The sequence below is a fragment of the Hipposideros armiger genome, unplaced genomic scaffold (genome assembly GCF_001890085.2).
Source record: "Hipposideros armiger isolate ML-2016 unplaced genomic scaffold, ASM189008v1 scaffold_408, whole genome shotgun sequence".
NCBI lineage: Eukaryota > Metazoa > Chordata > Mammalia > Chiroptera > Hipposideridae > Hipposideros > Hipposideros armiger.
In genome coordinates this window covers 353794-368822 of record NW_017731758.1, presented here as the reverse complement: position 1 = coordinate 368822, position 15029 = coordinate 353794, and positions in this window count along the sequence as shown.

The window sequence follows — 15029 nt, the reverse complement described above, 5'->3', positions numbered from 1 at the left end:
AAAAAATTTACTCAATTATTTTTATTATATTTTGAATTTCCTCAAAAAATTTGTGAAACTTTGTTTTGCCTCTTATTTTTAAATACCAATGTAATATTCTTGATTTTGCTGCTTGGCCTGCAAAGCCTCATGACTCTTTAGAGAAAAAGTTTGCTGACATTGATCTGGGTAACAGATCCACACTCAGGCAAGAAGATTCATAGCATATGTTTTCCCTATTTCCTTGTCTCAGTATAGGATGGTACTGAGTGCAATTCCTCAAGGTATGCTAATAGAAAAATTAAGCAAAGTGATACCAACCAGCATTCTCAGAAAACATCGTAATAGTTTCCTGAAGTTATTGAAACAAGAAATCCTGTTGAACAGCTTGCCTTTCGAAGGATTATAGAGAAGGAAGTTCCTTAAGTGATAAGCAATGAGCTTAGACTCAGCGGTAAGTCAGCGGAGGAAAATTTGAGTACAAATGAATCTGAGCATAACCCCTTTCAGCACGTAACTGAAGCTACACATTTCAGGGGCCACATTTAATCAAATGGTTTCTTATTTTCAAACTACAGCTGAAAGAGGAACACTGTCACAAACCTGCCACTCTAAATTCCTTTTTAATATTTTCTCGTAAAGCTATCCTCAAACTGGCTATATACTGGGTAATATTGACTGAGGAAGGGAATCCAGAGGTAGGAAGAAGTGCTTCTGAAATCAATCTCCTTTTAAAAAATATTCCATGAGCACTGAGGAAAGTTTTAGGAGTCACTAGTAGGAAATTAAATATTGAGTGATCTCTGTCTACATGTCATCAACTTTATCATCTGGGCCACGATCACTGAATTAGCAATATTTTACAGAAATAGGCCATGTTCTTAGGGACTCAGCAATATTGCCTATATATTGTACATTAAGACACTTAATACAATAATTTTAAAAAATGTGAATAAAATAAAACATAGTCATTGAAGATACAGGGCCAATTGATTGCTTCAAAATCTGTAAATTTCTATCACCAGGTGTGTTTCCAGCACAGTGCTACAGATATACAGGCAGCACCTTGTTATTTGTTCTCTCTTTTTCTAAACCAGCACTGTGTATCTGTGGCTATTAAGCACATGAAATGTGGCTAATCTAAATTGAGATGTATTGAAAATAGACTATTTCAGACTTAGCATTAAAAAGGAATAAAACTACTTCATTCACTATTTTTTTTTTTAAGATTTTTATTGGGGAATTGGGAGGATGGGAACAGTGTTGGGGAATTGGGGGAAGGGGAACAGACAAGTTGCTGTCGTTTTGTTCCTCAATCCAGTTGTGGAGGACGTTGCTTCACTGGCCCAAGTTGGCACCATCATTGTGCTCTTCCCGGGCGAGGCAGATCAGTCGCCGGCTTCTGGACGGCCGCTCACTGCGGCTGCTGGCCGCTCACGCTGGCTGCTGGCTACACACGGTAGCCCATGGCAACCCACTGCCGCAGGGGCTGCAGCCTATGCCGTCGCCGGCGACTCACAGCAGCCCAGCTCCAGGTTGAGCTGTTGTTCAGCATCTTAGCTGTGGAGGGCAGTGTCACTGGCCCTCATATGTGGGATCCGAACCGGGGCCCTCTGGCATCCCAAGCCAGTTCTTAACCGTCGCGCCACTCGGCCGGCCCTATAAGTAGCTTTGAGATGTATCCCTGGGAGTGTAAATTCTCAGCATAGCTCTCTATTGAGAAACAATAGGCATGAAACTAGGCAGGTTTCAGGTTATCACGGCATGAAGCATCGTGCAAACTATATTATAGTAGTGGGCTTACTCACAAAGAGTGGAGGTCAAATAATGAGTATCCAAAGGCATGGTTATATTTGTAAATTTAGAATTATTCTTTTGATGAAAATGTGAAGAAGGTATGTGAAGAAATCACGCTGAAAAGAAAGAAATTAGAGCATTTTTGTAATACTACAAACTAACGATGCTAACGACCTGACTCGGACTGTGGTAGCAGTGTTATTCCCATCCTGTCTATCCTTAATCAGCCATTTCCCACTAACTTGTTACACACTTTTCTTCCCTCAAACTCAACTAATTTCTGAACTCAGACATTGTCTGTCTGTTTCTCTGTTTTGCCTAGCTAATTGGCTTTGCTCATTTTATTTCTTCTTCCTGTAATATACTTCCTACCAATTTTACTTGTGAAAATTCTACAACTGTGTTAAAACACTGCAAATGCTCTCTCAATTACGATGCATTCTCTAGTCTCTAAAGTGGAGGTGATTACTTCCTTTTGTGAACCATCTTTGCGATTTGTACCCCTTTTACTTCATGTGGGCTTTCTGATGTGTATGTTACCACCCTAGGTACTTGTCCTATTTATTTTAACCTTTAAGCTTACGAAAGAGCAACGCATGTTTCATTGTATGTTTATATTTACCCAATCACATCTATTAATAATATAGGGAGGACATATACTAGGGCCTTTGCATATATTCTTTAAGTAAGTAATTAATTAGCATATTTTGAAAACATATTGCTTAAATGAATTAAAAAAAATAGATCCTGAAATTAAGCAAATTATTTACTGATAACTTCTCCAAGACCTTTAGAATAATGGCAATTATCTGTGTGTAGTATCTAAAAATCTCAGGTGCGTTATACTAATTGTTTTAATAGACATCTACAAGGAGAGCTTTCTAAAATTAAAAGGTTTTATACTTTTTTTTTTTCTGATCACTGAAAGTTCAGCATAATAACCGCTTGTGGGAAAGGAAAGGTGGGAGGAAGGAATTTGGACTGTGTTCTATAATGTAGTGGCTAAACTTAAGAGTCTTTGATGCTGGGGCAGGTGCCTCTTGATGGTTTTCTTACATAAAATCACAAACAGTTACAAGTAAAAAAGACATTTGGACATTAACTATTTCTTCCTGGATGAATTTTTAAAATAAAGCTAAAATGAGCATTATAGCTCAGAGTTATAGGGCCTACATTTAATTCTGGTTCTTGATTTAGGGTAGAGCTGAATTTCCTATATGGTCTTTCATTTTTCAATTTGCAGAGAAATTATAACCTTTCTCCTGATTTGTGTCTATTTTTGTTTGAGAGTAAATTGATATTTAAAATATTCACAATATTATCTGCCAATACTGCTACCTGAAGTTTAATTGTTGTTTTATAAATTAGGATTTTGGCACAATTTAAGTTGGGTGAAATAAGTAAAAAAGATAAAACGTTTTTTCTTTGAAAATAAAATTTATATTGTAAAAACTAGCTGACTAATGATGGAGAAAGCTTATGCCAGGTAATAATTGGACTTTTCATATTTGAAAAAAATAAATCATCAAATACTGGAGCTTTATCACATTCCTTGTATACAAGCTTAATAGTCTACATAGTTACCGTAGAGTAAAATATTTTAAAAAATTAAAGTAGTTATATGTTTTGTTATTATACCCTATTATGCTAAATTAGGATTGAAAAATATATTTACCTATAATGTATCTATTTTCATGTAATCTGTTACCAGTAAAATTATTTTTCAAAATCTAGAATTAGTTATATTTGTTTTGAATTTTGCCAAATAATGATTTTTTTAAAAAATTTGCTTTGGGAATTTGAAGACAACAGGGCTATATCAAATGTTGGTTCTGATATTTCCTACTTAATAACAGCAAATAGATAATGCTGCTAAAATCAAAATCAAATTAATATTAATTTTTAAAAGTAAGGAGTGCTAAGATTTTCATGGAATCAACAAATGATATAACTTAGTAATATATAATTGAACTTTAAAATGGCTCTTTTCCTGTGAACTTTTAGATTCTAAGCAAGAACAGTATATATCCTTGATATTGAGGATAAAAAATAATATATATATATACATATATATATATATATATATATATTTAATTGGGGAATTGGGGGAGGGGAAGAGACAAGTTGCTGTCCTTTTGTTATTCAGTCTAGTTGTGGAGGACGTTACTATATTGGCCCATGTTGGTATTATCATTGTGCTCTTCCCGGGTGAGGCATATCAGTTGCTGGCCTCAGGACAGCCGCTCGTAGCGGCTCTTGGCTGCTCACACTGGCTGCTGGTCACACACGGTAGCTTACGGGAGCCCACTGCAGCAGGGGCTGCAGCCTATGCCGTTGCTGGAGATTCACGGCAGCCCAGCTCCAGGTCGAGCTGCTGCTCACCATCTTAGCTGTAGAGGGCAGTGTCACTGGCCCTCATGTGGGATCCAAACTGGGGCCCTGCTGCTCAGAGCTGGCGTCCCAATCCAGCTTCTAACCAACGCGCCACTCAGTAGGCCCCAAGAATAATATTGACTATACAATTCTGACACCCATGCCACCAAGAAGTTCTTGGACCCCATGTGGGTGTCCTACAACTCAATTCAATTCTGACACTATCTATCTGGAGATAGCATCAGATTCCACAGGTTAAGGGCTCAATCCCACAAAAAGGCCCCCAACTTCAAACACCAGTCACAAATCCAGCTTGTTATCTGTGCTTCTAGCTCACCAGCTATAGATTTGAGGTTCCCATAATCCCCAACTTGGGTTTGTTGGATTAATTTGCTAGAGCACCTCACAGCTCAGGAAACCCTCTTACTCATTAGATTACCAGTTTGTTACAAAGGATATTAAGGGATGTGAATCAACAGCCAGATGAAGAGATACATGTCTGGCGCGGTCCCAGACAAAGAAACTTCTATCCCTGTGAAGTTTGGGGCCCCGGATGGTGGCACGTGGAAGCATTCTGGTTCCCTAACCTGGAAGCTCTCCATATCCAGTCCTTTTGGTTTTTTGACGGAGCCTTCATCATTAATTACCGGCATGATGGATTAACTTATTGGCTATTGGTTATTGATTCAACTTTTGGCCCTTCTGCCTTCCCCAGAAGGGGGCTGGGATGCCAACCTTGAATCATATGGTTGGTTCCCCTGTCAACAAGCCCATCGTTAGCAACTTTCCAAAAGTCACTTCATTAATATAAACTGAGGAATTACTGAAAAGGGTTTGTTATGAATATCAAAATACCTTTATTGCTCTTATCACTAAGGAAATTCCAAGGATTTTAGGCACTCTGAGACAGAAACTAGAACAGAGACCAAATATGTATTTCCCATTGTAAAATGCAATATTACTGGACTGTTACTGGGTTTTTTCATTTTTTAATAAAATCCTGATGTTAATAGCCATTTAGTACAAATGGGGAAGTTTTGAAGACCATAGGGGGGACTTTGCTCATTTATGCTGTAGAGCTCATGTCAACTTTCTGATGCTCATGTCAGAAACATCTAAGTTATCTCCCTCCTCTCCTGCTAAAACTTTGGCCTCTAATAGCCTACTGCCATCACATTTTATGTCATAGAAATTCTTCCACATTTGTATTTAGAAATGCCAGATATATTTTGAGGGACACTTGAATCCTTGATGGAGAAAAATATATTCATAACATTTGGATTGTTGTTAAAGAAATCTAATGAAACGTTTAATGGATCTACCCTTCATTGATTTATAAAGTCCCTATTTCCCAGACTATAGCCTGAAAACTCTCCGCTGTCCTTTTTTTTATTTTTTGCAAAATATGAGTTGTTGGAAATAACATTCTGGCAGAATGGGTGGCAAGTTTGCAAACATCCCTTCCCTTAGTCTACTCTGTTTTTCTTTAAAGATGGTCCTCAAAAGTCCTTCACCTGAATCTTGAGTGGTGCTTCTTAAACATCAGGGGTCCATCCCTCTTCTTCACCCATTTTGTCAGAATCTCTGCAAGTGTTGCCCAGGAATGTGTATTTTAACCACCACTCAGCTCATTTGTAAGCACACTAAAATTGAAGAATCATCAGTCTAGATTTTAAACATTCATCTCTCTGATTGTCAATAAGTTGTATATTGAGTCTTAATTTTTTTCATGCTCTGTAAAGTTGCTTTCAGCAAACAAAGCTGAGTAAGTATATCTTCACCTTGCTTTCAAGTATGTAGTAAAGAATCATTTTCTGATGTTATTGAGTTTAGCATTGTGATGTTGTTGAGAACGTCATCAATTTCATCACTTAATGTCCCATTAAAATGGGTCCAGAGGATTAGTGTGTCCCAGAGCTGAGAGCTAGGAAGTCCTTGCTGCTTCTTGTTTCTCCTGAGTCACAAAAGTGTGTGTGTGTGTGTGTGTGTGTGTGTGTGTGTGTATGCACTTGTGTGCCATTATATGCACACTGAGCATTTTGTAATTGGAGTGCATGTAAGTTTGCCACCTCTGCTTGCTTAATTTTACTATTTGGCTGTCATTTCTTATGTTTTATTTTAGATTTGTGCTATTTGTCTTATTACTTGTGTCCATAATTCACTGGACAGCCTTTTCAAAATAAAGCATAGTATAGGTTAAATGAACAAGCAAACAAAAAGAGAGCCAATGAAATAACAAGTTTGAAATTACTTAAGCATTGGATGCTACTGTTGAATTTTTTTGTGTATGTACTTTTAAAATAGAAATAAAAAATGTATTTGCATTTGCAAGTGACTCATCTCCACTGGAAGATATTACTTAGCACCAGGAGGAGAAATGCTAATATTAGGGCTAAAGATTTTTTTTAATTTCTAGATTAAAGTCAAGTTATTGAACATATTAACAGCCATCCATTCATGTTGTTTTAGTTGAGAAAGGCAATCTCAGATTCAATCAGGGATAGAAAAGTGGGCTCTTTGTGAGATCAACTACTCTAGTCATCTGAAAGGTCAATGGCTTCTGCCCTTTTGCAAACCACTTACGAAGCACGGGGGGCACAGTATCTGTGGACTTATCTTCCTGGCCTTTCTATAAATAAATCATCTTATTAAGAGGGATGGAAAGCAAATAATTTTATGTCAGCAAAGCAAAGATGATTTAGAATGCTAAAAAAATGTGTGTCAATGCTAATGTGATTTGAGAAGTAATCAAAATGCAGCAGAGTCAGAAATATTACTAAACTTGAAATTTCAACTATGTAACTTTAAAAATATATATTTTTTAAATTTCTTTCACCACTACAATACAGATAATGTTTTATTTAGACCACCATAAATGGGATTCTGAGTTTTTTTTCAGATTATTGAATGATTTCACAAAAATGATGCATTTTATTTTGATAGTAGATATAAATATAGATGATTTTAAAATAGAAAGTTTATCATTTTGGATTTTTTTAAATATGTGCTGTTAGGAAAGGGTATAAGCCATGTAAAAATAGCTTCCTTATAAACTAAGGGCCTCAAGCATGATTAGAAAATGATGTAAATTTATTTAAAAATCTTCATTGTGAAATAATTTTAGGTATGCACTGGCCAAAAGTTGAAAGGTAAAATTTTCTAGATTTCTGATGCTGCATATAATGTCATTTCATATTCTAACAATTTGAAAAATACTCTCAAGGTATAGTTGAGTAATTTCCTGATGTATATATGTAATCTTGGCTTGAATTCCCTCCATATCATGTTATCTTGAAGAATAAAAATGTATTTTTGTAATTTTCTCTTAATGGGACTACATCTACATTTATTGAAAGTTAAGACTGTACCACGAATTTACAAACACCCTATAAATGTTTTTACTTTCAAAGATGAGTGATACTGGTTTCTATTTCTATTATTATTAGAAATTTGATTGATGCTATCTTATCAACACATGGATACTTAGAGCTTTTAATTAATGTTTAGAAGTATTTATTCTCTGTATAACTAATACTCAATAATTGTTATTACATATGAATGCAACACTAAAAATAACACTGCTGAGATATTTCTTAAGAGATACATGAGACTCCCACCTGTGAAGGAAACTTTTATGATAGCATTGATAGAAAAATATAGTAACAGAGAATATACTCATTAAATAATGGAGCTAGCACTCACTTAGTTTTAATCAGTAATGACCTTCTTTTCATCATTTCTGTTATGTATGTGTGTATATAAAGAAAAAGCTTTTATTTTTGTACAACAATGAAAATTTTGTGAAAATACTGCATTCTCTCTGTTATAGGAGTTGCATTTAAAATAAAATTTACATAAACCCAGAGGCAAACAAATATCTTTCAGTATATACACTATATAATTTTCTAAGTATCCATGTTGTGCTAATCAGCTGACATTGTCACAGAAGGAAGAGGGCTTTGTATGTGTGAAACAGGAAGGATGTATTGTACAATCAGCATGCTAGTGAGTACTGTAGAGGCTTCCTCTGCTCATCAGAAGTAGCAAGGTTTCACACTGATTTAATCTTTGACCTTTTAACTTGGCCATTGTTTTTAGGATTCTGTGCTATGGCACCTGTTAACTTGGAATTCCATAATGACTATAAGTCTCCTTTCATTGGTTGTCAATTGAACATCATTGTAGCAATTTTTAGCTACTATTAACTGAGTCTGGATTAAAATTGTTGACCTATGGGTCAGGGGCCCATTACTAATCCCTGGAGCAATTCAGCCTCCTAGTCATTATGTGGTATTTAGTAGGCTTATTCGTGTGCATATCTCTTAGCAACATCAATAGAAGTTCTGTGTGGGGACCAAGAGTGATGAAGGGTTCAGATTTTATTGCAGAAATATAGTGGAAGAGCTGGATTCGTTTTGTAATTTTGAGATGCGACATCTCATTGATTATGAAGAGGGATCTGTGTACACATAAAAACCAATGTTTTGGCCATAGCACGAATTACACAGGAGATGCAGTTTGATACAAAGGTAGAAAGAACATGAGATATTTTTCTCACTCTTTAATGCAATCAATGTGTTTATATAAGTGATCTATGCCATTTTTAATTCCTATTTTTTAGAAAAATCTATTTAAGTAAACATGGCTTTTACAGGAATTGCATTTGCAACCAAGGCATTATTTATTCAGGTAAAATAATGAAGTGTATTACAAAGCTTTGAGATAATATTTTTAAGCAATAAGCATTAGTAGTTATATGGACAGTTTTGGGGAAATGCATTCTAGGAGATAAGTTTTGTGAATGAGGAAGAGTGTCACAGAGTTTATTAAAAAGTAGAAATATAACAGGAGGCGTATAAATTAATTTATATTCAGGGCTGTATTAGAGAGCAATATTAGCAAAGATTTTCCATGTTTAATGAGGATACACAGTGTACTCGTAGGTTTGGTAAAAGAGAAGTAAGTTAGATCTATATAGAACATAATAAAGGAAAAGATTGTTAAATGCCAGCTAATAAATAATAAATAATGGCAGTAATAAGAAGCTGCGTTTATTGAGGGCTTATTATGGGCTAGGTATTATTCAAAGTACTTAGCACGCATTAACCCATTTAAAACTCAAAAAGCACAACAGAACAAATGTGAATCGGTTATATCATTTTCCTAAATCTTCCAAGAAGAGGCAGGTGAAGCATGGACAAGGTAAATCATTTGCCCGGGATTCTATTGCTCGTAAATCATGGAGCCCAGATTTAAAAGCAGGAAGCCAGCCTCTGGAGCCTAAAGTCTTAACCTTTAAGCTACTTAAGAAACTTGTATTCTTTAGATTAGAACTGAGTTACCATACAGATCAGTCTCATGTCTCACAGACCGGTTTCATAATCTTCATTTTCCAGTTTCTATTATTGGAAGATAATATAATTTTCCTTATCCTGTAAGTTTGATCCTCAGCCATCTTTGTGTCCTTCTTGTCTTCCATGCCCTACATTGAATGATTCATGGAGTCCTGCATCTGACTCCTGGTGTGTTTATTACTTCCCTCACTTCCTCCTGCCACCCCTTGAAATTAGGTCTTCATTACATTTCACCTGAAAGACTGCAAAATACTCTTAGGTTATCTGTTCTTCTGACCTAAGATGAATAATTTTAAGTTTCAATTATATTTGAGTCACTTCTCTCCTTAAACCTTCAAAAACCATGTATTGTCAATGGAATAAAGAAGAAGAAAAAAAACTTACCCTGAAATTCAGTGTACCTGTGAGTTTCTAGACTCATCTCTCTCTTGCCTTCCACATAAGCTGATATGCATTTTTTAACCTTATATATACACTTGTAGAGTGTGCACCAGTATTTCTACCTCTGCTCTTTCACCCATGCCCTTTCTTCATGGGCAATGTAGTTGACCTCTGAGTGACATACTCCCATGCTCTTCAGTGATGCCTTTTCCCATCTCAGTGATCATATGTGACCTTTTTGCTCTTTGACCTTCAAATATTCAGTGTTTATAATCCTCTTATGCTATTATCTACTTTCTCTAATTGCCTGTGGTTTATTAACAGGACCATTAATGCTAGAGGAAAATTAATGGATTATTAAGTACTTTTCATATAATAACCTGTGCATTTAACTTAAATTTCAGATTTCTTGTACTAGCCAACATATACTGAATGAGACTATCTGGCATTTATAAGTCATACATCCTGACAGGGCTATCTCCTTCCAAAAGAGGGGCCTGCCTCTAATTCACACAAAGGATAGCAACAACCATGGTGACTCCTCACCACTTTATTTGACAGTTGTTCAGTGTTCCTTCCTACCCTTTAATTCTAAATCTGGTTCACTGATTTAATCACTCTTGTGACAGAATGGGTAATAAAACCAGACTGGCCATGTTTCTACTACATTCTTTAATTTACTGCATGACATATCACAGGCCATATAATGGGTTTCCTATTTGAGGAATGTAGTTAATGAGTCATATTTTATTTTTCTACAACTCCCCCATCTCTAATGTCTTCATTAATTAAATTACATTTAGAATCCAGACAGCAAAGTGGACCCAGAAAAAACATCTCTTACCACCTAAGCCCAGAGAGAGTGTTCCTATTAATGGTTAGAACTTCATATTTAACCTCCCATAGTCATGATATTTCCTATGTTTTATGGACAAAGGTGTCCCTTAGGCAAAGTATTCTTTGAGTTCCTATTATACTTGGAAAGTCTTCAAGATGCTGAGTTCTAATTTAGACAAACAAATGTAATTATATAGCATAACTTGTAGGATGTTCATGTTTTGGACCCTCATATATGCCAACACAGGCATATGCCTAATAGTTTCCTGATCCAAATAAAGGACCTTTTGCCCAATGTATGAGAATAGTTAACATCACATAACTTTGGTGAAGCTCACTTCATTCTTTTCTTTCCTTGAGAACAAAGAAAGCTCTTTTATTCTACTTAGAACATCCAACAAAGCCTAACATGCTCTGCTCCACTTACCTACAACTCACTGAGAATAACAAAAGGGAATCCATATTAGGAAGAAGTGACTTGTGAAGACTTCTTAGCAATTAAGTAAAGAGATGATGAGAACTGGTTTAGCTCATCTTGCAGACAGGATAAAAGGTAATAATAATATTGGTAGTTGAGTGATTTCAACAGTGGTTACTTCAATGCTATCTTCTGACAGATATCATTTTCTCTTTAATGCAATTCATTGCATCTTATAATGATTTTAAGATTGATTTTTTTGCTAGAAATTTATAAAAGAAATATAATTGTAGCTACAGATACCTCAGTTGAGTATATACACTTTGTGAAATTAATACACTATGGGCTTTATTTAAAAACAACAAATATATTTTTATCTAAAATACTTTCACATAAAACAAGTTTTCTATTAAACATAGAATGTTCCAGAAATAATGAATCTTTTAGTTATGAAGATTATTAAAAAGTGCTCTAATTAGCAATAAAAACAAAGACAAAAACAAAACCCTAACATGTTTTCTTCATTATTCATATTGACCTAAAGGAAAGCTAATTGTGTAGGCAAAGGTATAAAAGATATTTACCCCCATAAAAGTAATCAGTCGCAGACTAAGTGAACCTCTTTGAACTCCTTGTTAGCCTGTCAGCTGCACTAGGTAATAAGAGTGCTTGGCAAGTTATAACTTTATTTTCACCTGATAAATAGCAATAAGAGGCACTTTAATTTGAGTCCTGTCACTAAAAATAAAAATTCATTTTCTTTTATCAGGTTGGGATTTTGAATGGAGTTATTCATTATATTTGTTTTTATCTTATATATTATCACTTTTGTTCAAATGAACTTATTCATATTTTAGTTTACATTAATATTTTATTTCTAGAAGTAAAATATATATTAATAGTACTCTGTAATTTTAATGCCTTCTTATGGGTTTAATAGCTGCATTACAGTATTTTGTCATAAACAATACTGTTGCCCATGCTAAGAAGTTCTAAAGTATTTTTTTCTGTGTAGATGTGAATTATACATGTTAGTTTATTTTAATCTGTCAAAGCAAGGAATATGCTATTTTTCTTTAACAGTTTTTGACCTCTAATGTATCGATTTTAACTTTTTCTGAGCCACTATTTCATTAATATTGTTAAAAAATATCTTACATTAACTATACTTTTATCTTACCTATATTTCTTTTTATTTAATAAATAAAGCCACAGAATTTTCTCTATATAGTTTCAAGGTATAAATAAATATACAAAAATATAATGAAGGCCAGGTGAGTGGAGCGTTGGTTAGGAGTTGGCTTGGGACGCCAGCTCTGAATAGCAGGGTCCGGGTTTGGATCCCACATGAGGGCCAGTGATGCTGTGTCCTCTACAGCTAAGATGGTGAACAACAGCTCGACCTGGAGCTGGGCTGCCGTGAGTCGCTGGCCACGGCGTAGGCTGCAGTAGAGCTGGCGGGCAGCGGGCATGAGCTTTCGCGAGCTGTGATGAGCTGCTATGAGCGGCCGTCCAATGGCCGGCGAGAAACTGGCTCAGCCGGGAAGAGCGCAATGTTAATACCAACATGGGCCAGTGAAACGACGTCCTCCACAACTAGACTGAAGAACAAAAGGACAGCAACTTGTCTCTTCCCCTTCCCCAATTCCCCAATAAAATCTTAAATATATATATATATATATATATATATATATATATATATATATATATAAAATGACTGTTGGTACAACAGAATAAGAACATCAGAAACTAGCAATGACATAAATGCAGCATGAAAGGTAGCTACTGCCTTTTAAGACCAGAGATAAAAACAGTTTTAACCAGTGTAACATGACAAAAATTCATAATATATATCACTTCTTTACTTAAGGAATAATAATCATTAAATTAAAGTTATCTATTACATAACCATCACCCATATATTCAATAATTCCATCTGTTAGTGAACTAGTCAGCTAATAAGAAATAAAGAGTAGGCTGAGAATAGCATGCAATATATCGATATATCATGAACTTAATAGTAAATAACATACTAATGTACAATTTGATTTAATTTTGTGCTTCTTAATTTTGTTAATTTTTTTCTAAATTGTAAGTTTTTATTTTCCTATATACGATTCAGTTTTTTCTTTAAAATGGTTGTCACAAAACAGAATGATAGGTAATACTTTGATTACAGTATAAAGGCACACAATATTAAAATGGACAATGATAATGAGCCAAAACATTACAAATTGAGTAATGCATTATAAAATGTAAAAGTCTGTATTCATAATACAAAAGTCAACTGCAAAGTACAATACAGCGATACTGCATATGACCTAGATTAATAGTGGTACATATTTTTTTAAGGGCAGTTTATAAGGCAGTTTTATTAATAAAGGCAATTTAGTTAAGCTTTATATTTATAAATATGTAATTACACAAAGCCTTTCTCCCTCTCCCCCATTCTGGAAACACCTATTGATTTAATTCTGTAAATGGTATCTTTTAAATGAGGGGTCCCCTAAAATGGTATCTGATGTCAGTCCTCTGTATTCAGTGACTAATTACATGGCTGGTAGATTTTCCAGGGGGCTTTGCTTCTCCATTTGTTGCCTTGTTCCAAAAGATAAGCATGAGAGAGAAACCCAAGGTTTGGCCAAATATTTGTTAGGGAAGTTTGAAATTCACCCAAATGAAGGTTGGTGTTTTTTTCACTCGTCCTCCTTACTGCAGAAATAATAGAACTGACTTTAAGGCAAGAATCAATGCTGGCTCAATCCAGACAACACTGTAATAAGGCCAACAACCTGGGGACTCTCCTCCTTGGCCCAGTTTGGCTCACTCTACTCCATTCCTGTGCCCAATAACTATGCTCTAATGTCACAAATGGGGCTGGATAAGAGGACAAACCCATCTTCTCCACTGTATTAGCAACAGGCTCTGTTAATGTCACAATACCAAAACCACCTTTATACTGAAAGACAGAATTTTGAATATCTGTGTGTGTGAGAGCCTTCAGGCCTGTACCATCTTTTACCATGCCATGTTTCTTGGACTTTATTAAAGAGTCCCATTTCATGTATGTCTTCTCTTCCTGATCTGGCCTGGAGCCAAAGACGTTAAGTCTTAGTAACAGAGTTGAGAAGTGCCATGACCCACAAATGACCCTTAGCTGCAATTAAACTGAAAAATAATCCCAGATAAGCCAGAAATTAAATAAAAGGTTAACGTATCCAAACTTTGGCAAAGAGACACAGTTCTTTCTCCCCCATCTCCCCTAAACCTGTTAGGAAAGGGGCATCTGAAGCTGCTGAACCGCCTCCTCCAACTCACTTTAAGCGTCAAACAGTATGGGCCAAAGTCCTCCAGGGGAACTGTGGCCAGGCCTTGTGGGATGTCCCCTTAGATGAAAGGCAAACTCTTCCCTGCTTCCAGGTCACTGTTTGGCTTGGGCTTGCTGTCCTCATCATCTGCCCGATGACTGCCATCAGCCTTTGGTGGTTTCTTAAGCTTGCTCTCAGCAATGCGCCTCTTGATGCTTGCCAGCGACTCAGGGGTGAAAGCCTTGAAACTATCAGGGCCTGGTGGTGCGAGCAGCCACGCTGTAGTGGTACATATTTTAAGTAAAGCTCAAGGACTTCAGAGGTTTATTTTTTGTTGTTGGTACTCTACTTACACTATATACTAACAATGTGTCAGGACTACCATAATAACAATAATGGTTTAATCCATATTAAGTGGAGTGGAACACATAGATCAAAGAGTAAACCCATCTTACATTCTCCATTATTAAGACTGTGCTTAGGTCTAGGGACTCATTTAAAAGACTGCTGAAAATGCTGTGATTAGAAAATGAATTCAGAAATGACAAGATTCGGAAACAAGGTAAATGAGGGACACCTGAG